Genomic DNA, 23241 nt, shown 5'->3' on the forward strand with positions numbered 1-23241 from the left:
CACCGAACAAGAGATCATGACCTGAGCAGAAGCCAGATGATCAACCAAGTGAGCCACCCTGGTGCCCCCAATCTTTTCCTTAGAGCAGGGGTTCCCATCCTACTGAACATCCCAGTCACCTGAGGAGTGTTTTAAAAATACAGATTGTGCGGGGTGCCTGACTGGCTCGGTCCATAGATCATGTGACTCTTGGTTTCAGGGTATGAGTTTGAGGTCCACCTGTGGTTTAGAGTTTACTTAAAAAAATAGATAGATAGATAGATAGATAGATAGATAGATAGATGATAGATAAAAATAGTGAGACCCCATCAGCAAAGGCTCTGGTCTAGTCCATATGAGGAAATGCTCTGGTCCCTTCTTTGCTAAAAATCTTCCAGGTGGATCTTGAATGCCCTGCTCTAGGAGTTGCCTGATTTTGCTAGTCTCTCATTGTATGCTTTATGATCAGCCCACTACCAGTTGATTCTCTTAGCTTTGACTGCATGTGTCTTTTTTATCACAGGGTCAGTGCTTCATCTGCTTCAAGCCTTAGCTCAATACTACCTTCTCAGTGAGGCCTTTCCTATTCCTATTATTAAAAATTGTACCCTACCCCTTACACTTTCTAGTCCCCTTTCCTGCATAATTTTTATCCAACACTTATCGCCTTCTAATATACTCTTTGATTTACTTATTTATTGTATTTATCATCTGTCCCACCCACCAGAATGCAAGATCCACAAGGCAGAATTTTTGTGTATTTTTGTCCATACTGTATCCCCGGCACCTAAACCAGAGATGCTTAATAAATATTTGTTGAATATAAGAGTTGAATGTGTAATGAATGGATGTTTTCTGCTTAGTCATTGGGCTGACATTATTCTGCCAGAGCCCTACTCACCTATGGGCACCCTCTGTGTCTCCTTTCGGATCTCTTGGGGAGATAGTATCCCCAATTGATTGTCTGATTGGACCAGCTTTTTTGGATTGAGGTCCCCCCCCCCCCACCCCAGGTCACTTTTGAATGGGTGTGACCTGGCTGTTATAGATCACAGCAATTAGCAGTGACTCAGGGATTGCACAGCACAATAGTACTGCCTGGGGCCTCCCCTTCAGCATGGGCTGTGGGTGGGGCAGTTTCTTCAAGAAACCAATTTTGGTGTTGGGTGACTGTTCAGCAAATTACCTCACCCTACTGAGCTTCAGTAAGGTGGCTTTAACAACACCTGGGTCTGCCTTAACTCACAGTGAGTTCTTCAGAAGTTCCAGTGAACAATGTGTGGGGAACATATTGCACATAAAAGGTGCTTTCAACATTCACTTATTATAAAAATAAAACAAGTGTGAAAGTTATTTAATTTTAGATGACATTTAAATGTGGCTTTTAATAAAAAGCCCAAAGAAAATTGCAGGGCAGAAATTAGGAATTTAGGACTTGGTTGCAAAAGTGCCTTTGGGATGGTTTCCCCCCACCACTGAATGTTTTTCTTTAATGTTATTCTCATTTCGCTGATTTCTATTTGGCAGGGACTCGTGATACATAACTTCCAAAAAGGCATTTAAGAGGAATAAATGCAAAGATCTGCACTCAGTCTTCAAAAACAAATTGTACAAATACAGGCTGAAGGAGACTTGGTTTTATAGCTATATATGTGTTAAAGACTTAAAAAGAATTTGGAGGTACTTTTGTTTTTAGTTGGCAAAACTTGATGTTCATGAACAATATGAGGTGGTAGAAAAGTGTTATTGTGATATCAGACTGAAATTTGAAATATCATAAAAATGTGGTAAATTATACTTCACTATTTCTCTCTTCATACCTGGGTTATTGGACTCAGTTCTAGATGCCACTTTTTAAGAGGCACTAGGGTATGATCAGATGAAAGTGTATGGAGGAGATGAAGGGTACATGTGAGTGAAGCATAGTATGTATGGGAAGGCATGTGCTATGGTTGTTGACTTCAAATGTTTAAAAGGCTATGTATGGAAGGGGAATGGGGCTGTTCTGTACTCAATACACGGTACTAGACTCAGATTCCCTGGGCCCTTTAATACACATTGTATTCATATTTATAATAATGGTTGAAAGTATTCTTATTTTCCCCTTTTAGAGTTGAACAAACTCACACTTGGAGTTGTTTTGTGCTAGTCCAAGTTCATACAGCTAGGAAGTTATAGAACTGGGATCTGACCACCCCGCTTTAGAACTTAAACCTAGTGGTATTTCCTCTCAATACCATAGCTACCTACAAATTTATAAGGAGACATATTTCAGTTCAATGTAAGGACTAGAAGGATTGTTCCAAGATGAATATCGTTATAAAGTAGTGAGTGGTTCCCTACCATATGGAGTTTGTGCCTATGCTGGACAGCTACTTTGTAAGGATCTAGTAGTCCCTCAACTTCTACATAGGCTGTATAAAGCAGGATATGCTTTGGCGCCTGGGTGTCTCAGTCAGTTAAATGTCGGTAAGTGTTGGACTTCAGCTCAGGTCATAATCTCACAGCCTGTGGGTTCAAGCCCCACATCGGGCTCTGTGCTGACAGCTCAGAGCCTGGAGCCTGCTTCGGATTCTGTCTCCCCTTCTCTCTGACCCTGCCCCACTCACACTCTGTCTCTCTCTCTCTCAAAAAATAAACGTTAAAAAAAAATTCAAAAGAAAAGGATATGCTTACCTTCATCACAAAAATATCAAAAATGAAGTCTAATCATAGAGCCAAAGGAACTCCGAGGCCTAGTGAATTTCAGCGATGGAGCTATGTTCATTAATTCAGTAGTTATTGGAAAATACAGCGCCCAGACTTCACCCTGGATTTACAACCTGATGGCTTTTGTTTGGTTTTGGTTTTTTTTTCTGTTACAGCAGTTAGTCCTTACCTACTAACTGGGTAACAGTGTGGAGCTAGAGGGTATGGAAAGAGGAAGGGCAGGGATGTTTGGGAATTACTGTAATGGATTGTTTGGCATGTTCTTGCTTTATTAAAACAAGGAAAGAATGTGGATGGTAGGAGGACAGGATTTTTAAAAAAACCTTTTTTTAATGTTTATTTTTTGAGAGATAGTGAGAGCGCCCATGTGTGTCCATGAGTGGGGGAGGTGCAGAGAGAGAGGGAGATGGGATCCTAAGCAGGCTCTAGGCAATCAGCGCAGAGAGCTCAAGGTGGGGCTCCAACTCGTGAACCATGAGGTTATGACCTGAACTGAAGTCAGACACTTAACCTCTGTAGCCACCAGATCCCCCCAGGGTTTTAAATGATAAGCAGAGAGGGGTGCCTGGGTGGCTCCCTCAGTTTGACGTCTCTTGTTTTCAACTAATGATCTCACCGGTTTGTGAATTTAAGTCCCGCATTAGGCTCCACGCTGACTGTGCAGAGTCTGCTTGGGATTCTCTCTCTCCTCTCTCCAGCCCTCCCCCCTCCCACACTCTCACTCTCTCTCTCAAAAATAATTAATAAACTTTAAATGATAAGCAGAGAATGCCACTTTGTTAAGGAAGAATAGAATACTGTGAAAGGTTAACAAGACAGGGACTGTGGATTGTACTGTATATTTCCCTCCTGGTGAATAGATGCTCAACATTTGTCTGCCGGAAGGAATGCCTCAACCTTCAACAAATATTCAAAGAGAAACTTCTTGGTGCTGAGCACTTTGCTAGGTCTGGGAACCAAAAATGAACTAGACAAAAATCTGCATCCTTTTAAGGAACTCAGTCTGGCAACAAAAGACCACCAAGCAAAGCAATGGGAAAAAAGTACTAAGGATAATCATAGCGAATACATAAAAGGTCTCATGAAGGCATAAAGGAAAGAGTATTTAATTCAGTGTAAGTGTATAGGGTGAGCACGTGGGTGTGTAGAAAAGAGGTGATGTCAGGTAAGAGTCCAAAGAGAAAATGATGAGTTTATTATCTTGAAGGATAGTAGGAGTTCACCTGTTTAAATGAGGGATGGATTTCAGATGGGGGTAAATACACAAAGATACTCAGACAGAACCTGTTGCATCTGTGCGTGAAATGTGGTGGGAGTCAGAACTGGAGCTGAAGAGGTCTAGGGATCAGATGGTAAAATGCCTTGTATACCATGGTAATTAGCTTGAACCTGATTGCCCAGGTGGAGAGCCTCTGAAGAATTTTAAAGAGGGAGGCTCTGTGGTTTTGGAGCATTCTCTGGCAGTCATACGAAACAGAAGCAGAAATTAGGAAAGCTTGATCTAAAGAGTGGCAAAGAGGTTGAAATAGTGGAGACAGATTATTAGTCACAGAAATAAGCGGAAGAATTCATCCATGGGATTTTGATCAGAGAACTTTAGTGGAGAGAAATTTGATTGCCTAGTTGTTGGAATGGCAAGATTTTATCCATTGAATGAGGTGATACAGAAGCGAGTGGTACAGTGAGTAATACGGAAGGCCTGGGATTGGGACCATATGGTTGCCCTGAGCTTGTGTATATTAGCTGCTGACTCTTTTGAACTGAATTCAGGAAATGACATAAAAATGATTTGCGCAATAAAGTTAGAAGAACGAGGACTCCGAAGCCAGTACATTTGGAGAAAAATAACTAGGGTTGGTGAAGATGGGGAAGTAGGATTATCAGAGGGCCATTTGTGAATAAATTTTGGATCGCCCAATAGAAAAATCCCCAAAGAAAAACAAATGCCCTGAATCCAGCCTTTCCTCACTACGACCCATTTCCCCCCCAGCTGCCTTCATTCTCCAGAACGTAGAGGTTAGAATTTCGAAAATTTGGAGACCATATACTCAAACCTATATATGTCAGGCTGAGGACAGAGAAAAGAAACGATTTGCAAGCCGTCAAGTAGCGGGGTCTTTCCTTAAGACCCGGCTTCCAGACTCTAGCCCCAGTGCTCCTATCGTTACCCACACCGCTGCGGGCTTGGCAGCGCGGAGCCCCGCGCGCGGCCAGCTTCTCGGGGTCAGCCGGGGTGCGTCGGAGGCCCCTTCCTCGCCCCACCCCCACCGCAGCCCCGGTGGGACTGCACGCCCCGCCCCCTTCCGCGCCGGGCGGGGTCGCTGCGCCGCCGCTAATCGCGCGCGCGCGGGGTCGCGCGGACGCGGGTCGGGCCGCGGGTGCGGGGAGGTCGCCAGGCCGCCCGCGCCGCCGCCCCTTGCCTGACGCACGGAGGGGCCGGGACACGATTTGCCGCGAGTGGCTGGAGTCGCCGCCGCCGCCGTCCAGGCCCGCTCCGCCCCCGGCCCGCCTTTCTCCCGCCTCGTCCTCCGCCTCCGCCCGCGCCTAGCTCGCGTCCCCGCGTCCTCCCCACCAACCCCGGAGCTGCCGGCCGCCCGCGCGAGCGCCAGCGCCAGCCAGGTGAGTGTGGCCGCCGCGCGGCCCGGGCGGCCCTGGCGGGAGGAGCGCGCAGGCCCCGCGGCCGGGCGGCGAGCGCGGGCGGGTGGAGGAGGCGGGGGTGGCGGGCCCGGCTTTCTTCCTGGGCGCGGGCCGCGGGGCGGTGGAGCCGCTCGGCTGAGGGAGGGGCTCCCGCGCCCCGCCGCCGCCACCGCAGACAAAGCGCCCGAGGTGGGAGCCCCGCGGGCGGCCTCTGCCTCCGCGCCGCCTGCCGGGTGCGGCCTCGTTCCGCACTGCCCGGCCGCTCTCGTCTCCCCACCCTCCCCGAGCACCCTTGTTCATTTCTGGGTGAAAGGGACACGCATCATGCAACAGGTTTGGGCGTTAATCCTCATTTTCCGGCGGGTCTTGTCCTCCCGGCGTGCGGGCACCATATGCGGAGGCGCCGGGCCCCGGGGCGAGCCCGGCGGCCGGCTCCGGCAGCCGGCTTCTTTGTGTGGCCAGTGACCAGCCTTGCCCGGTGGGTGGGGGACGCCCGCCCGAGGCCCCCGGGCTGTGGCGAGGCTCCTGGATGCCTGTGTTGCGGCATGGGGCTTGGCTTTCCCTGGGCCTGCAGGCTGTTAACATCCCTTCAGCCTTTGGAGGAGTCACAAAGAGAAGGAAGAGAGGGTTGGCAAGGATCTCTGGTTATGTATTTATTTTTCATACGTTAGGTAGACTGATAGTAGAAAGGAGCCGCAGTCTGGCCGGCTCGTGAAGTTGCGGGTGGGATTTCGACCTGGGATGCACGGTTTGGACTTGCTGCTGCTCTGACAGCAAGTGGTTTTCTTGGTGCTTTGACGTCTTTCTCTCCTACACAGACATTATTCCAGAAGTTGGAAGTGGTCTTTGAGGGAGTAACTGTATAGCAGCTGTTTGACAGGTCACCTCTTGCTGCACATTTTGTCCGTGCCAAATATACCCACAACACATCCTGGCATAGGTTGACAAACTCTCAAATTAAAATTGCCACTCAAAATCCGCCCGTTTTGGAAAATATTAATCCACATGGTTTTCTTTGGCTTAATCTGGGATTATTTTCGTATGTGTGAAGAACTTTTTTCTAACCCCCCCCCCCCCCCAGGAGGAATACTTAATAAAAAACAATTTATCTTTGTTCATATACCTTGGTCATGCTGTTACCTAGCTGGTTTTGTTGGTATGCTATTTTAGTATAACAATACTAAATGGAAGGAAAATATCTTACTTGTGCTTTGAGCAATAAAATGCCTCTTTGTTCTAGAACCAGGAAGTTTTTATACATAATACTTTTTGTGGACAAAAGTTGGTGACTGTCTTTGCCCCATGACCCAATACATGAAAAAATTCCCAATGACTTAGACAGCATTACACAACTCTATAGATTGTCTATCCCAAACCCCAGGAAATCATTTTGCTGTGTATTTATTCAAGCAACATAGACTTAATTTAACCTTAAACATTGGGCCTAACTCTATAAACTCCTTCAACGTTAGGAATGAATTGATTGCATTTGAAGAGTTTGCTAAGCATTTTAATCCCTGAGAAGAGTAACGGGAAGGAGTAATTGATGGAGATTAGGAACCCCTGATGGATTTAGCAGAGTGGCAGGAGAACAGAACATGAAAGGTGGTAGACATTGCAAAGTTCCATCTACTTCGGTTTTAGTTGATAGGCAGGGGCATATCTGAAAACTAAATGTCCACTTATTATAAAAAAGCAGAAAAACGTGTTACATTCTGACCTATTTGGTTTTTTTTCAGTGTACTCTGGAAAGACTCCTTGAAGCTCTTTCTACTCCCTACAAACAAACTTGCTATTAATAAGGACTTTTCTTTTGAAGAAATAAAATTATACCAAATTAATGTGATCTGTGGAAAGTTTCTCTGGAATGATTAGTAGTTTTACTTTACTAAAAATACCATTCATCTGTATCACATCTGACTTCAGAGAGCTTTTCATAGCTGTTACAAGCTACAGGAACAACCTCTTGGAAAAAGTAGAATATTGACTGATGATGAGGAGCAGAAACTTAAATTTTTATAATAGTTTTTTTAATTGAGATATAATTCTTATACCAACAAAATTCACTCTTATAATGTGTACAATTCAGTGGCTTTAGTATATTCACAAGGTAGTGCAGACATCACCAATTCAAGAATATTTTCATCATGCTGAAAAGAAACCCCCTTACCCCATAACTGTCACTCTCATTCCTCATTAGCTGTCACTCTCATTCCTCTTCTCCTGCACTTGGCAAATATTGATCTACTTTCTGTCCCGAGATTTGCCTATTCTGGATGTTTGATAGAAAATGAATCATACAAATATGTGGCCATTTGTGTCTTTTACTTAGCATAATATTTTTAGGGTTCATCCATATTGTGCATTTTGCCTACTTCATTTTTATGGCTGAATAATGTTTCCTCTATGGGTATGACACATTTTGATCATCCTCTCATCAGTTGATGGACATTTGGGTTGTTTCTACTTTTTGGCTGTTATGAGAATTGTTGCTATGAACACTCATTTACAAGTTTTTGTGTGGACATGTGTTTTCAGTTCTCTCGGGTGTATACTGAGATGTGGTATAGCTGGGTCTTACGATACCAAACTTCTGTTGTCCAATGGCTGCACCATTTTACATTTTCACTAGCAAAATATGAGGGTTCCATTTTCTCCAGGACTTGTTAATGTTGCCTTTTTGATGACAGCCATGCTAGTGGGTCTGAAGTGGTATCTCATTGTGGTTTTCATTTGCATTTCCTTAATGGCTAATGATGTTGAGTATCTTTTCATGTTCTTATTGGCCTTTTGTTTATTTAGACAAAATGTCTATAATGGTTTCTAAGTTTGTTTTCACATGTATTTTCTCATTTAGTCTTTGAAATGATTCTGTAAGATAAGTTTATCCATGTTTTACTGCTAGGAAGCTAAGGTGCAAAAAGGTTAAATAAATTGCTTGTTTTTTAACCTTAGAGTTAGTAGGAGGGTTTGAATGTACACTCAGATCTTCCTCCATTCTTTCCACTCCAAGAGGCATACAGAAGTTAAATTGTGTTTGCAAATTTGCTCGGCTAATCATTGACACAGTGGGGAAAAATAAATAAAAAATCAAACCAAACAACAAAAAGCAGGTGTTGTGGCCATAGTGCCTCATATTCACCAGATTTTGTTATTCTTTTAAAAAAAAATTTTTTTTTTTAACATTTATTTATTTTTGAGAGGCAGAGAGAGGCAGAGCATGAACAGGGGGGAGAGAGAGACACACAGAATCCGAAGCAGGCTCCAGGCTCTGAGCTGTTTGTTAACACAGAGCCTGATGCAGGGCTCGAACCCACAAACCGTGAGACCATGACCTGAGCCGAAGTTGGATGCTCAACCAGCTGAGCCACCCAGGAGCCCCTAGATTTTGTTATTCTTTTAAAAATAAAGCCTTTGTTTTCTTCTGTCCTAATAAGGTAGATATGATTTCCATATTTCCTATACAGAAGCAACCAGAAAGAGTAAACCTAGTAACAGCTTCTTGGTGGCATAGCTAATCCTAGAACCCACTCTTCACTGAGACGTTGTGTTTTATATTACCCTACAGCTTCCTTGTTCTGTTCTCCCACTGATATGTTCCCTTTATCTTAAAATAATTGAATAATTTTCCATCTTTCATAAATGTTAAAAATTTTCTGGGTTAAACTGAAATTAACTTATTTTTGAGCAGGGCAGTTTGCCAGTTTCATCTTGAAGTGCAGGATTACTGAGGTACATATTTCAGTTTTTATGTGGCACTCTGTATCAGACATAGGTATGCAAGATTAACAGCTCCTTAAGTGTAGGGAGAAGCCATATGTTATTTATTCATTTTTGCATATCCATTGTCCAACATAGTGTCCAGCACTATGAATACAAATGAATTTTTTTAATCCCCCCCCCCCCAAAAAAAAACTCAATAAAAATGATCTGGTGCTGTTTTTTAGAATAAAGGCAGTAAAAATTCCAGAAAAAAAAATATTTCTTACCCCTGACACATGACCTAAAAAAATAATAAATGGTAAAAATTGGAACTTGACTTAAAATTCAGCATGTATCTTATGGAAGGAAGTAACTGTTCCATCCTGGGTTTAAAAAAAAAAAAAAAGGCCCTAGGGGTGCCTGGCTCACTCCATAGGTAGAGCATGTGACTCTTGATCTCAGGGTCCTGAGTTCAAGCCCCATGGGTGGGGGGTGGAGTTTACTTAAAAAAACAATAGGGTGTAAATACCTGGTGGCTGGCACAAGTGCTTATAAGCTCAGTGCCCCTTCATAGGAGCTGCAACCCCCCTCCATGTTAAATAAATGAACGCCCAATGAGTAAATAGAAGAATTCGTTTTCATTGTAACAAGTAGAGAAGATACAGCAAATGAGTGTTTAGGCTGTGCTTTTCATTTATATATTTTAATGGAAGACTTGATGCATGTTCATTATAAAAATTCAGGTAGTATGTAGGTATATTCAGTAAAAGCTGAAAACCTCCCTTTACTTCTTGTCCCCGTCCTTTCCTTCACCCCCAAGATCATTCCTGTCCCAGGTAACCATTGTTAACAGTTTAGGGTTTATATTTCCACCTGTATCTTTGAATGATGTGTGTATATCCAACCTACATATATCCAACCATACATACATACATTCACATTGGTTTTCCCTTTACAGATGGGATTGTACTACACGTTTCCTTAGTTTTTATAGTTACATACATTAAGATTTTTGCATTTATAGTCACAAAGGATAAATATAATATTTATGTTTTCTTTTTGGTTTGCTATCGTTGCCTGGTTTTTTTTGTTTTTTTTTTTTTTAATTTTTTTTAATGTTTATTTATTTTTGAGACAGAGAGAGACAGAGCATGAATGGGGGGAGGGTCAGAGAGAGAGGGAGACACAGAATCGGAAGCAGGCTCCAGGCTCCGAGCTGTCAGCACAGAGCCCGACGCGGGGCTCGAACTCGTGAACCACGAGATCATGACCTGAGTCGAAGGCGGACGCTTAACCCACCAAGCCACCCAGGCGCCCCCATCGTTGCCTGGTTTTGGTGTCAGAGTTAAGCCGCCTTCTAAGAATGAAGTGAAAAACTCTCCTTTTTTCCCCTGTGCTCTGGAATAGTTTAAAAATGTCTGCCCTTAAGCATTTATTAGAAATTCCCTGATAACCTTGGGGGAGGGAAGAGATCTGAGACAACCTTTTAACTTCTTCCTGTTTTTCTTGTTCTGTTGAGTTTTGGCCAGTATTTTCTATTACATTTTTGGGGAAAGAATCCTTCCATATACACACTTCCCTTCCCTTAGCTCTGATGAGTAAGTTGAGAAAAGCAAATGGTTAGCTGAAGCAGTGGATGCAGGAGTATATGTGCTTTTCTCTTAGAGAGGTCCAGGGTAAGGCCCTATGCTTACTAGTTGTATAACCATAGAGAAGACTTTCTCTCTTCAAACTTCTGTTTTCTTATCTGTAAAATGGTAATAATCCCTACCTCATAGGAGTCTTGAAAGTATTAAAATGAGATGTGAGCTAGCGTATGAAAAAATCTCAGTAGTTGTATCTAATAAAAATTGACAAATCTATACTATTAAACTGTAACATTATACAAATGTAAATTTGTCACTATAGTTACCATAAGTTGTTTTACTTTATCAAGAACAAGTTTAAGGAGAGGGAATGGTGGAGCTATGGATGGTTTCCACTAATAAATTAGAAGGCTCTATAAAAATTTCCAGGTTATTTAGAATTTGATTTTGGTAGACAGTGATTTTTAAAAACTGAGTTGAATTCTCAGCAGCTTTTTTTTTTTTTTTAAGTTTATTTATTTTTGAGACAGAGAGAGACAGAGCATGAACGGGGGAGGGGCAGAGAGATAGGGAGACACAGAATCGGAAGCAGGCTCCAGGCTCCGAGCCATCAGCCCAGAGCCTGACGCGGGGCTCAAACTCACAGACCAAGAGATCGTGGCCTGAGCTGAAGTCGTACGCTTAACCGACTGAGCCACCCAGGTGCCCCAATAGACAGTGATTTTTAAATACCTGCACAGTTTTGAGGCAGGTTAGTGGGGAAAACACACCTGGATTAATCCTGCGTTATCACTTATTAGCCTTGTGACTTCGGACAAGTTAAGAATTTCTCTCAGTAAAATGGGATAAATACATTAGCTTTATAGGGTAGGTGTTAGGAAAGAGAGAAGTATAGTGTTCATCTAAAAAGCATTCAGATTGTTTATTTTTATTTTTTAAAGTCTATTTTGGCGGGAGATGAGCAGAAAGAGATTAGCATAGTGTTTAGCATCTAATAGGCATTCATATTGTTTTTATTATTTTTTTTTAAGTTTATTTTTCAAGAGTGGGGGAGGGGCAGAGAGAGAGACTCCCGAGCAGGCTCTGCCCTATCAGTGCAGAGCCCCTTGCGGGACTGGAACTCAAGGAAACCAACCATTAGATTGTGATGTGAGCTGAAGTGGGATGCTTAACTGACTGAGTCATTTATGTGCCCCAGGTGTTCTGATTGTTAATTCTTTTTCTTTGCATGACCATAAGTGACAAACATGCGGTGCGAGGGTTCTGCTGTTTTAATTCTGCTTGATGTAGTGTAAAGAACATTAGGCCCTTAGACTTTTAGCCTGTGTTTTACAATTGCTAGCCATTGGCCTTGGACAGATCACCTGCTCAGCTTCTGTTTCCTTACCTATTAAAAAAAACAGCAAGAAATTGAACACGTATTGAGCATCTATTTTATATGCATTTCGTAGGTAGTTTACAAATCTTAACCTCATTTAATTCTCCCAATAATTCTATTGAATAGAGATGATTATTTCCCATTTTAATGAAACAGAGGTTCAGGGTTTTCTGACATTTATTTGGAGGAACCCCCCGCCCATGCTTGTCCATGTTCTTTCACTTGTTAGAGCTGTCCTCTCTTGGTGACGGTAGGGTGTGCCCCTGTGCACAGGGAATTCCGAATAAGCATACTGCAAACTGAAATACTAAATGTATTAAAAAACTCAACCACAGTTGGCTGAGACTACTTATTTATTAATGATTTCCATTAATAAAATACAAATAGAGGATGGTTAATGTATCCTAATGCCCATACTTAAGAGTAGTAATTTAAGTTTTTTAATATAGTACTTGAGTTGTTGATAATCGTTTTACCTAAATAATTCATCAGGCTTCATTGCATTTCCAATTTGACCAGGTAGAGGAGAGGGAATAGGTAATGGTCATACAGAGAAATCTAAGACTGTTTGATAGTGACGCGCGCACGTGTGTGTGTGTGTGTGTGTATGTGTATGTGTATGTATATGGAAGAGCTCAGAAGCAGCAGTTCTTTGACAGCTTGGCGTTTACAGAAACTACAGGTTCTTGGAAAGAAGTAGGGAAAATCTGCATTATAATTCGTTGTCTACTTGCAGACTTGCAGAGTCATTTGAAAAATGAACCTGCCTTTGTCAGCTGGTTTATAAAGAGCTATTGATTATGTTCTTGAAAGGTTGTGATACTGTATTTCCTTTGATAGGGGTTGCCAAAGCTTTTGCTATGAGTTTCATTTTATTTGATCAGAGTCCATGGTATTGACTGGCTTTTTTGTAAGTTTTGTGCTAGGGATGTGCAAACAAAACAAAACAACAACAACAAAAAACTCAACAACAAAAAACTGCTCTTGGGACATCACAAATTAAATTGTAATTGAATAATAGTATATAGAAGGTCCAGAAATTCTGTCTTTTGAAACTTCAGTTATCATTTTTATTCTATTTGGTAGGAGTGGGAATTCCTGTGTTTAACTTAGAGAATTTTTATCAGAGTGGGCTTGAATTGTGCTATGTAAATTCTCACTGTTATTGAATGCTTTTTGGCAGAATACAGTACAAAGCATCATGAGGTATATGTAATCGTTAGAAAACGTGGTTCTTGTCTTCAAAAAGTTTATACTTAGGGAGGCACTGAAGGAAAAAACTAAAAGCACATAGCAAATTCTTAAAGCTTGTGCGTGCTTTTTGTAAAATCAGTTTTGCTGCATTGGTCTTTGGTAAGATACCGAAGGTATCTCTTGATGGTACTATCAGAAACCTCCCAACTCTTTGAGAAGTGGTAGTTGTGTATCTTGTATATCTAGTTCATCTTGTTCATTCTATAGTGTTCTCTTTGCTCCATAAAAATTACTGTTTGGTCTAAATACACATAATAGTTCCCATTTTGAGTACTTTCCTGTTTATCTCCTGGACTGTGGACTGGGCTTTCCTTTTTGTGATGCCCACTAGAAAGCCAAAGTCATTTGTGGCCCACTCCAGAGCAGACTTAGTGATTTTATGCTGTACATATTTTTAGCCTTTTTCTTGGCACCATTTTTGGTGTTTTCTTTATTCTTTTGCATTTGTTTTTTAAATTTATTAACTTTTTACAGTTTGTGTATTCTTGTAAGTCTCAATCCTTTTCAGAACAAAATACTGGTATGTGTGTATGTGTGTACATACATGTATGTATATGAAATCCATGGAGGAACATATCGAGGCAAACAGATTAATGTAGTGGAGACCAGATGTGGCAAATGGGTTTTATTTCATGGGCCAGCTTTGATTGATGGTGGCTGCATGGAACACTGCATTAAGAAGTAGCTGGAGGGGCACCTGGGTGGCTTAGTTGGTTAAGTGTCTGACTTCAGCTCAGGTCATGATCTCACAATTCATGGGTTCGAGCCCCGCATCGGGGTCTGTGCTGACAGCTCCAGCCTGGAGCCTGCTTCACATTCTGTCTCCTTTCTCTGCCCTCCCCTGCTTGTGCTCTCTCTCTCCCTCTGTCAAAAATAAATCAACATTTAAAAAAAAAAAAAAAAAAAAGAGGAGAGAGGGAATCCCAGGTAGGCTCTGTGCTATGATAGCACAGAGCCCAACCTGGGGCTTGATCTCACAAACTGTGAGATCATTACCTGAGCAGAAACCAAGAGTCAGATGCTAACTGACTGAGCCGCCCAGGCACCCTTAATTAGATTTTTTTATCTCCTAAAATTCTAATTAATTCCTTGTATTATTTCCAGTGGCTTTGCCTTAGTTCATGTTTTTGTCATCCTTTTCATTTCATTTATTTATTTTTTAAAGTTTATTTGTTCTGAGAGCGGGGCGGGGGGGAGAGAGAGAGAGAGAAAGAACGAATGAACCAGAGACAGGGCAAGAGGGAATCCCAAGTAGGCTCCACGCTGTCAGCACAGAGCCTGATGCAGGGCTCAGTCTCGCAAACTGAGATCATGACCTGAGCCGAAATCACGAGTCAGATGCTTAACGGACTGAACCACCCAGGTGCCCCTAAAATCTTAACTCTTAAATGGCTCAGTAAAAAGATGCTCAAATTAATTCATAATAAAAGTAGGCACCAATTGATTGACAAATACCAAATAATTTGGTAACATGGATATAGAAACACAGATGTACTTCTAGGTCTTTGATGGATATGCAAAATGCTACAATACCTACCAAAATTACAAAGGCAAGTAACCATGTCTAGAAATCTCTTATAGTATACCCACCTGCCTCACCACTGTGTGGAAGATAACATATACAAAGTTATTCATTGCATATTTGTAGGTACAAAAAAAGTGAATAACAGCCAACATTTATCTACACTTGGTATAGGGTCAGACACTGTTCTAAGCACTTTACACACTTTCTCATTAAATCCTCTCAATAATCCTATAAGGTAGGTGCTATTAACACTCCCATTTTATAGATAAAGAAACTGAGAGGCCAAGTATAAGTAGCCAAAGACCACATAGACAATGTAGAGGCAAGAGTTTGAACCCAGGTAGTGTAGCACCGGAGCCTGTTTTCTTAACTGACATGCCATCTAACTATAGATCAATATATAGTACATCCTTCTTAAGGAGTGTTACATTTTTAATTTTATTTTTATAAAGATTTTTTTTTTGTAATCTCTACACCCAACATGAGGGTTCAAACTCACCCTGAGATCAAGAGTCGCATGCTCTTCACAGAGCCAGCCAGGCCCCCAGGACTACTACATTTTTAAAAAGAAAGTTCCTTTAATTCCCCCTTTGAGTTCTAGGGTAGACTGAACTCAGTGACTGACTTCAAAAAGCAAAATACGGAAAGGGAAAAATAGTAACTTTACATTGAAGAAAACTGGCAAACATTACCTTAACCAAGGGATCTAGGTTAATATCACCAATGATGTCATGTAAATACATCAAGGACTCCCTCACATTACATGTTGAGAAGAGCAGCTCAACTTTGTGTATTGTTTTCAGAAATCCATATCCTCATTTTAATCATGAGAGAAACATTAGATAAAACCCAAGTTGAGAGTTACTCTATAGCGTATCTGACCAGTATTCCTCAAAACTGTCAAGAAAAGACTGAGAAACTGTCAGAGAAAACTAAGGAGACAAGATAATTAAATGCAATGTGGTATTCGGGATGAGATCCTGGAGCAGAAAAAGGACATTAATGGAAAAATTGATGATATCCAAATAAAGTCTACAATTTAGTTAACAATAATGTATTGCTGTCAGTTTTTCAGTTTTGACAAATGTACCACAGTAAGATGATAACATCTGAGGAAACTGGGTAAGGTACATATAGGAACTTTTTGCACATTTTCCCCCACTTTTCTGTAAACCTAAAATTATTCCAAAGCAAAAGGTTTATTTTTAAAAAAGAAGATGACTCTGTGTATTGATATGAAAAAAAACCTCTAAGTGAAAAATGAAAGGTGTAGAATATGTATGTAGTATGGAATCTCGTGGCGCCCCTAAAGATATTGTTTGTATAAAATGGATGGGAAAGCACATGTATGCATAAAGGTTTCTGGAAAGATACATAAGAATCTGATGACACTGGATGACTTTGTGGAGGTGAGAACTCAATAGTTGAGGAACAGGAATAAAGGAAAGACTTTTTAATGTGTCCTTTTCTATCTTTTTAATTTTGAAAAATAGAATTAGCATTCAAAAAATAATTAACTTTTAAAATGAAATGGATGAATGGGCGCCTGGGTGGCTCAGTCGGTTAAGTATCTGACTCTTGATTTCGGCTCAGGTCAGGGTCTCAGCTTCATGATCCCAGGGTCCTGGGATTGAGCCCCTCAGGCTCTGTGCTAAGTGTAGAGCCGTTTTGGCATTTTCTCTTTCCCTTTGCTCTTTTCCCTTGTGTGCTTGTTCGCGCTCTCTAAAAAACAATAAATAAAAATTTTTAAAAAATTAAAAATTTTAGATTTTGATGCTGCTTTTGTGAAGTAAGTTGGACTTTATTATCTGGAAAGTGATAAAAAATGTTGGGGGAAATAATTATAATAACTAGGTAAGGAATAGTTTGAACCTCGTAAAGACTAGAACTAATATTATGGTTGCAAGATGGGCAGTCTGAGAAGTAGATCACTAAGTTGCTGACCTCTCTTCTGGTGTGGTAGTATGGTGTCTTGGTAATTGCTTTTTAAAAAGGTTTTTGTATGTATGTATGTATGTATGTATGTATGAGAGAGAGGGAGAGGGGGAGAGTGAATCCCAAGCAGGCCTCATGCTGTCAGTGCAGAACCTGATGTGGGACTTAGACTCACAAACTGCGAGATCATCACCTGAGTTGAAATCAAGAGTTGGACACTTAACCAACTGAGCCACCCAGGTGCCCTGTTTTTAAAAAAGTTTTAGGGGTGCCTGGGTGGCTCAGTTGGTTGAGCATCCGACTTCAGCTCAGGTCATGATCTCACGGTTCGTGAGTTCGAGCCCAGCATCAGGCTCTGTGCTGACGGCTCAGAGCCTGGAGCCTGCTTCGGATTCTGTGTCTCCCTCTGTCTGCCCCTCCCCCACTCATATTCTGTCTCTCTCAAAAATAAATAAACATTAAAAAAAAAAGTTTAAAAAAAAAGTTTTAAGAGGTAGGGTGCTTGGGTGGCTCAGTCAGTTGAGCATCCGACTTTGGCTCAGGTCATGATCTCACAGCTTGTGAGTTTGAGTTCCGCGTCGGGCTCTGTGCTGACAGCTCAGAGCCTGGAGCCTGCTTCATATTTTGGGTCTCCCTCTCCTCCTTGCCTCTCTCCCACTCATGCTGTCTCTTTCTGTCTCTCAAAAATAAATAAACATTAAAAAAAATTTAAAAAAAACGTTTTAAGAGGTATTGCCACCATCCTACATTTGAAGCCAGCAATGAAGGAAACTGAAGGCAGGGGTAGAGGTTGGAAGGAAAGGTTATAGTTACATTAGAGTAAAACTGAAAGGTAATCAGCGTGACATATCTTTTATGATATTCATGTTTTTATTTTGTATAATAATTAGGCCAAAATTAAAATATATTGTAATTAGTTGTGTATATAATTGTAATTAATTTTGACATGTAGTTTTAGAAGTATTTCCATACCATTGCCTTCTCCCGTATATATAATCATTGCCGGTTGGTAGTTTTGTTCCGATCATGTATTATGTACTGTTTGGTGGTTGTTACTGTTAACTGCCTCCCTCCAACACCCCCACCTCCACCCCCAAGTACATGTAAAAATCAAAAGTGCTGAATCTTACTTTCCATCTACTGGATAGGGGTGATAGTGGGTGTGATGACCTTTTGCTCTTTTCCTTAGTTGAGTTTCATGTCTGGGAGTTCATGAGCTTAACCGCCTCATGGACTGTACACACCCGGCTTTACCCCTAACACATTGGAGGTTCCAAGAACTCTGAAGCATGAACAGATTGTGGGATGGTGGAGGGGAGGAGGAGGTACAAAATGACCACAATTCTGAAAGAAGAAAGGGATGTCAAACCAGGAAGCGGAAGTAGGCACCATGAAAAATGGAATCTGGATGCTCAGAATTTGAGATTCTTGGCTTCTTTTTAAAAAAAAATTTTTTTTTTTTAACGTTTATTTATTTTTGAGAGAGAGACAGAGCATGAACGGGGGAGGGGCAGAGAGAGAGGGAGACACAGAATTGGAAGCAGGCTCCAGGCTCTGAGCCATCAGCCCAGAGCCCGACGCTGGGCTCGAACTCACGGACCGTGAGATCGTGACCTGAGCTGAAGTCGGACGCTTAACCGACTGAGCCACCCAGGCGCCCCTAGATTCTTGGCTTCTGAATAAGTAAGGCGGAAAGAGTGGAGAGGGCAAAGTAGAGCTCATGTTACCTATGAACTCTTGACCCAGTTCCCCCGAGCATGGAGCTGGAGGAAAGCGGTTTTCCTGGAGGACTCAGCAAAATAAAAACCGTTCCTACTTCTTCAAACCAAACATTCTTCTAGATGCTTTAAACTCTAAAACAAGTCTGTTAAAAGATTTTCTTTCCTTTTTAAGTCATTTTCTGTTTTGATAGGGTAGGCTGAAAGACTATTCCTGGCCTCCTGGGGCCAGCAGGTCTGAAGGATGCCCTGGGGTGGGAAGGAACTCAGAAGGCACAGGAAAGGGAAGCTTAGAGGCAGCTTAGAAGACAAAGGTGGAGTTTTATGGATTTTCACCAGGTTCTGGATTGTCTTTCCTCACAAATAAGAGCTCTATTCCAAATATTTCCTCTCTATAGGATGGGCAGCTAACCAGACAGCTTGAGTTGTGGTGAGATGGAAACTGCTACTGCTGCTTTGTAATTTGGGGTTTGTATTCAATTTACTTTGAAAATACCCGGAACTCCCAAGATCAGAAATGGGGAGTGGATGCTTTTGGGTACCTGAATTAAACAGATGACAACACTTGGACTACAGTTTTAATTCTGTCTTAAATATACAGTTTCTGTTTAAATGCCATTTGAGTTAACCTGCTTTTGTACATAGAATATTTAAGCCTATCACTTACTTATATCTTAGTGTGAGTCATTTAAGCAGGTAATTATTGCTTTCCCCCTTGATACTTGGCTGAGATCAGGTACTAAGGAAGTAAGAATGTTGATAGGAGAGGTCATTTTATAATTTGCATCTTCTGTGCAGGATCATGCTGGACACTGTGGTTGTTAACTTTCTGTGACATTGAAGAATTGAGGATAGCCTGGTGAAGGGAAGCATAGGTGTTGGAGCTAGGATAAATCTGGCTTAGGCTTAGCACAGAGCCTGACCCTCTTTAATCATTCTACATATGGTAACTAATATCTCCCCATCCATTGCTATTTGATCATTATTATTCTTCTAATTTACTTTTAGAGCACATCGTTCAGATATCAGAAAGTGCAAAGGTTTCAGTGAAATTTCCCACCCATCTGTAGTAAGATACAGTTTTTTGTTTTGTTTTGTTTTTGCAGCCACACCTACTTCCTTCCCACGTACCCCCTTTTTACTTCTGGCAATCATTAATCTATTTTCCCTTTCTATAATTTTGTCATTTCAAGAATGCTATGTAAATTGAATCTGTAGTATGTAACCTTCTGAGATTGGCTTTTTTTCATTCTTTGTAGTCCTCTGGATATTCATTTAAGTTTTTTGTAATCTAAAGAGTTTATTCCTTTTTAATTGCTGGGTAGTATTTCACACTGGATGTGCCACAGTATATTTAAACATTCACCCATTGAAGGACATCTGGATTGTTTTTTGAGTTATTGGTTGCTACGACTAAAGCTGCCACAAACATTTTTGTTTGGTTTTCATATGAACATGAGTCTTCATTTTTCTGCACTAAATGATCAGGAGTGCAGTTGCTGGGTTGTATGGCTGCATGTTTAGTTTTTTTGTTTTTTTGTTTTTTTTTTTTAAAGAAATTGCAGAGGCACCTGGATGGTTCATTCAGTTAAGCATCTGACTTCAGCTAAGGTCATGATATCACCATTCATAAGTTCAAACCCCTCACAGGGCTCTATCTGCTGCCAGCACAGAACCTACTTTGGATTCTCTGTCCCCCTGCCCCTCCCTTCCCCCCCAACTTCAAAAATAAACATTAAAAAAAAATTTGCCAAACTGTTTTCCATGGTGGCCGTACCATTTAATTTTTGCTAGCAATGTATGAATATTATGGACTGCATTTTGTTCCCTCTAAAATTGATATGTTGAATTCCTCACCTCCTGTACCTCACAATGTGATTGTGTTTGGAGATAAGGCCTTTAAAGAGGCAATTTATGTTAAAATGAGGCCTTTAGAGTGGGCCCTAATCCAATCTGAGTGTTGTATTTATAAAAAGAAATGTGGGCACACATCCTTGAGGGATATTCATTCGCAGAGGAAAGACCACATCGGGATACAGTGAGAAGGTGGCCATCAGTGAGCTAAAAAAAGAAGCCTCAGAAGAAACCAAACCTGCTCACCCCTTGATCTTGGACTTCCAGTCTCTGGAATTGTGAGAAATAAATTTCTGTTGTTTAACCAACCCAGTCTATGGTATTTTGTTATAGCAGATAGCCCTAGCAGACTAATACATTGAATGGTCCTTACCCTCCCCCCCCATTTTTTTAAGTGCTTATTTAAATTAGGGAGAGGGAGACAGACAGACAGTGTGTGAGCAGGGGAGGGCAGAGAGAGAGAGAGAGAGAGAGAGAGAGAGAGAGGGGTAGAGAGAGAGGTGGAGAGAGAGAGAGATGGAGGCAGAATCCAAAGCCTACTCCAGGCTCTGAGCTGTCAGCACAGAGCCCAGCGCTGGGCTGGAACTCATGAGCCATGAGATCATGACCTGAGCCAAAGTTGGACACTCAACTGACTGAGCCACCCATGTGCCCCTCCCTCCACATTCTTGGCAACATTTGGTTTTTGACTTCAATTTTAACCATTCTGATAGGTGCATGATGAGGTCCCAGTGTAATTAGTGTACACTAATTGGTGTAATTAGTATTTTCTTGGTGGCTGGATGGCATTGAATATCTTTTCATGTGCTTGTCATTTGTGCATCCTCTTTGGTGAAACTATTCATGTTTTTTGCCCATTTTCTATTTGGATTTTTTTTAACTGTTGGGAGTTTCAAGTATTGTTTTCTATATTCTAGATACTAGTTCTTTGTTAGATGGGTAGTTTGAAAGAAGTTTTTTCCCACTCTGTAGCTTGTCTTTTTGTTTTCTTAACATAGTCTTTCATAGAGCAAAAGTTTTTGATTTTGATGAAGGCCGCTTTTTCATTTTTTTCTTCTATGGATTCTGCATTTGATGTCAAGTCTAGTGTAGCTATACATAGATCCTGAAAATTGACTCCTAAGATTTTAGAAAACTTGTGGAAGTTTGAGTTTTCTATTTTACATTTAAGACTGTGATCCATTTTGAGTTAATTTTTGTATAAGTTTCTCTCCACCCCCCGCCGCTGTTCCCATATATATCCAGTTGTTCTATTGCCATCTGTGGGAAAGGCGATCTTTGTCCCTTGAATTGATTTTGTATCTTTGCTAAAAAACAATTGGGCATATTCATGTACCATTTTTCGGTTCTCTTTTCTGTCCTTTGACCTATATGTTCTTCTGCAAGTGCCACGGTCTTGATTATTGTGAATATATAGTAAGTCTTGAAGTCTGGTAGACTGATTTCTCCTACTTTATTATTTTCCAAATTTATTTTAGCTATTCCAGTTCCTTTATCTTTTTATGTAAATTTTAGAATAATCTTCTTTGTATCTACAAAGGATTTCGAAGAGAGGGACATGAAACCCATGTGTTAATTTGAGGAGAATTGATATCTTTATTATATTGTGTCTTCCAATCCATGAACATGGTATCTCTCTCCTTGTTTTATAGGTCTTTGTTTTTTCTCGTTAGCATTTTGTGGTTTTCAGTATGGAAGTATTGTGTATGTTTTGTTAGATTAATAGTTAAGCGTACCATTATTTATTTATTTATTTTTTAATATATGAATTTTATTGTCAAATTGGTTTCCATACAACACCCAGTGCTCATCCCAAAAGGTGCCCTCCTCAATACCCATCACCCACCCTCCCCTCCCTCCCACCCCCCCATCAACCCTCAGTTTGTTCTCAGTTTTTAACAGTCTCTTAAGGCATACCATTATTTAGAGTGATTATAAATGGTGTATTTTGTGTTCACAGACTTGTTACTAGTATTTAGAAATACAGTTGATTTTTTTTGTTTAAATTTTTTTAATGTTTTTATTTATTTTTGAAGGAGAGCGAGAGAGACAGAGCATGAGTGGGGGAGGAACAGAGAGAGAGGGAGACACAGAATTCGAAGCAGGCTCCAGGCTCCAAGCTGTCAGCACAGAGCCTGATGCGGGGCTCGAACCCATGAACCATAAGATCGTAACCTGAGCCAAAGTCGGATGCTTAACTGACTGAGCCACCCAGGTGCCCCCAGTTGATTTTTTTTTTTTTTTTTTTAATGATGTATTCTACAACCTTGCTGAACTCATCTATTCTAGGAGTTTTTAGATTCCTTGGGATTTCTTATATAGATGAATATGTTGTCTGCAAAGAGGGGCAAATCTCATTTCTTATTTATTGATTTGTATACCTTTTATTTTATTTTCTCACTGCACTGATTAGAACTCCCAGGACTGTATTGAATAAGATTGGTGAGAGTGGACATACTTGCCTTGTTTCTTAGGGAAAAATATTTAGTCTTTCACCATTAAGTATGATGTTAGCTGTACTTTTTTTTGTACAAGCTCTTTATCAAGTTGAGAGAGTTCCCCTCTGTAGATATTTTTCTAAGTTTTTATGATGAATGGGTGAGGAATTTTGCTAGTTGTGTTTTTGCAACAATTGATATGATTGTAATTTTTCCCCTTCACACTGGTAATATGGTGGATTACATTGATTAATTTTCACATACTGAACCAACTTTGCATGGAATAAACACCACTTGATCATTTTGTATTATCTTTTTATATATTGCCAACTACTATTTACTGTTTGGTTAACAGTTTTTATATTTACATTCATGTCTTTGTCTGATTTTGGTACCAATGTGTAGTGCTAGCTTCATAAAATCAGTTGGGGAGTGTTCCCTCCTCTCTATTTTCTAGAGTAGTTGTTTAGAATTTATATTAATTCCCTTATAAACATTTGGTAGACTTCTCCAGTGTAAACCATCT

General features: G+C 40.8%; 1 protein-coding gene across 5 annotated transcripts in view; it reads left to right on the plus strand.

The window, feature by feature from the left end:
* Positions 1-5201: 5201 nt before the first annotated feature.
* The window catches only part of SESTD1 (SEC14 and spectrin domain containing 1), a 151012-nt gene continuing 132972 nt past the window's right edge, over positions 5202-23241 (plus strand). For 4 of the 5 annotated variants that reach the window (XR_002083311.2, XR_002083315.2, XM_019460933.2 and 1 more), the window contains exon 1: positions 5202-5307. The gene's annotated coding sequence lies outside the window, so the exon portion shown is untranslated. Of the gene's footprint in view, positions 5308-5554; positions 5659-23241 lie in introns of those variants that run through there. The other variant, XM_019460941.2, reaches the window with a different exon arrangement.

This window comes from Panthera pardus, unplaced genomic scaffold (genome assembly GCF_024362965.1).
Source record: "Panthera pardus isolate Hobbes unplaced genomic scaffold, ASM2436296v1 HiC_scaffold_10, whole genome shotgun sequence".
Classification (NCBI taxonomy): domain Eukaryota; kingdom Metazoa; phylum Chordata; class Mammalia; order Carnivora; family Felidae; genus Panthera; species Panthera pardus.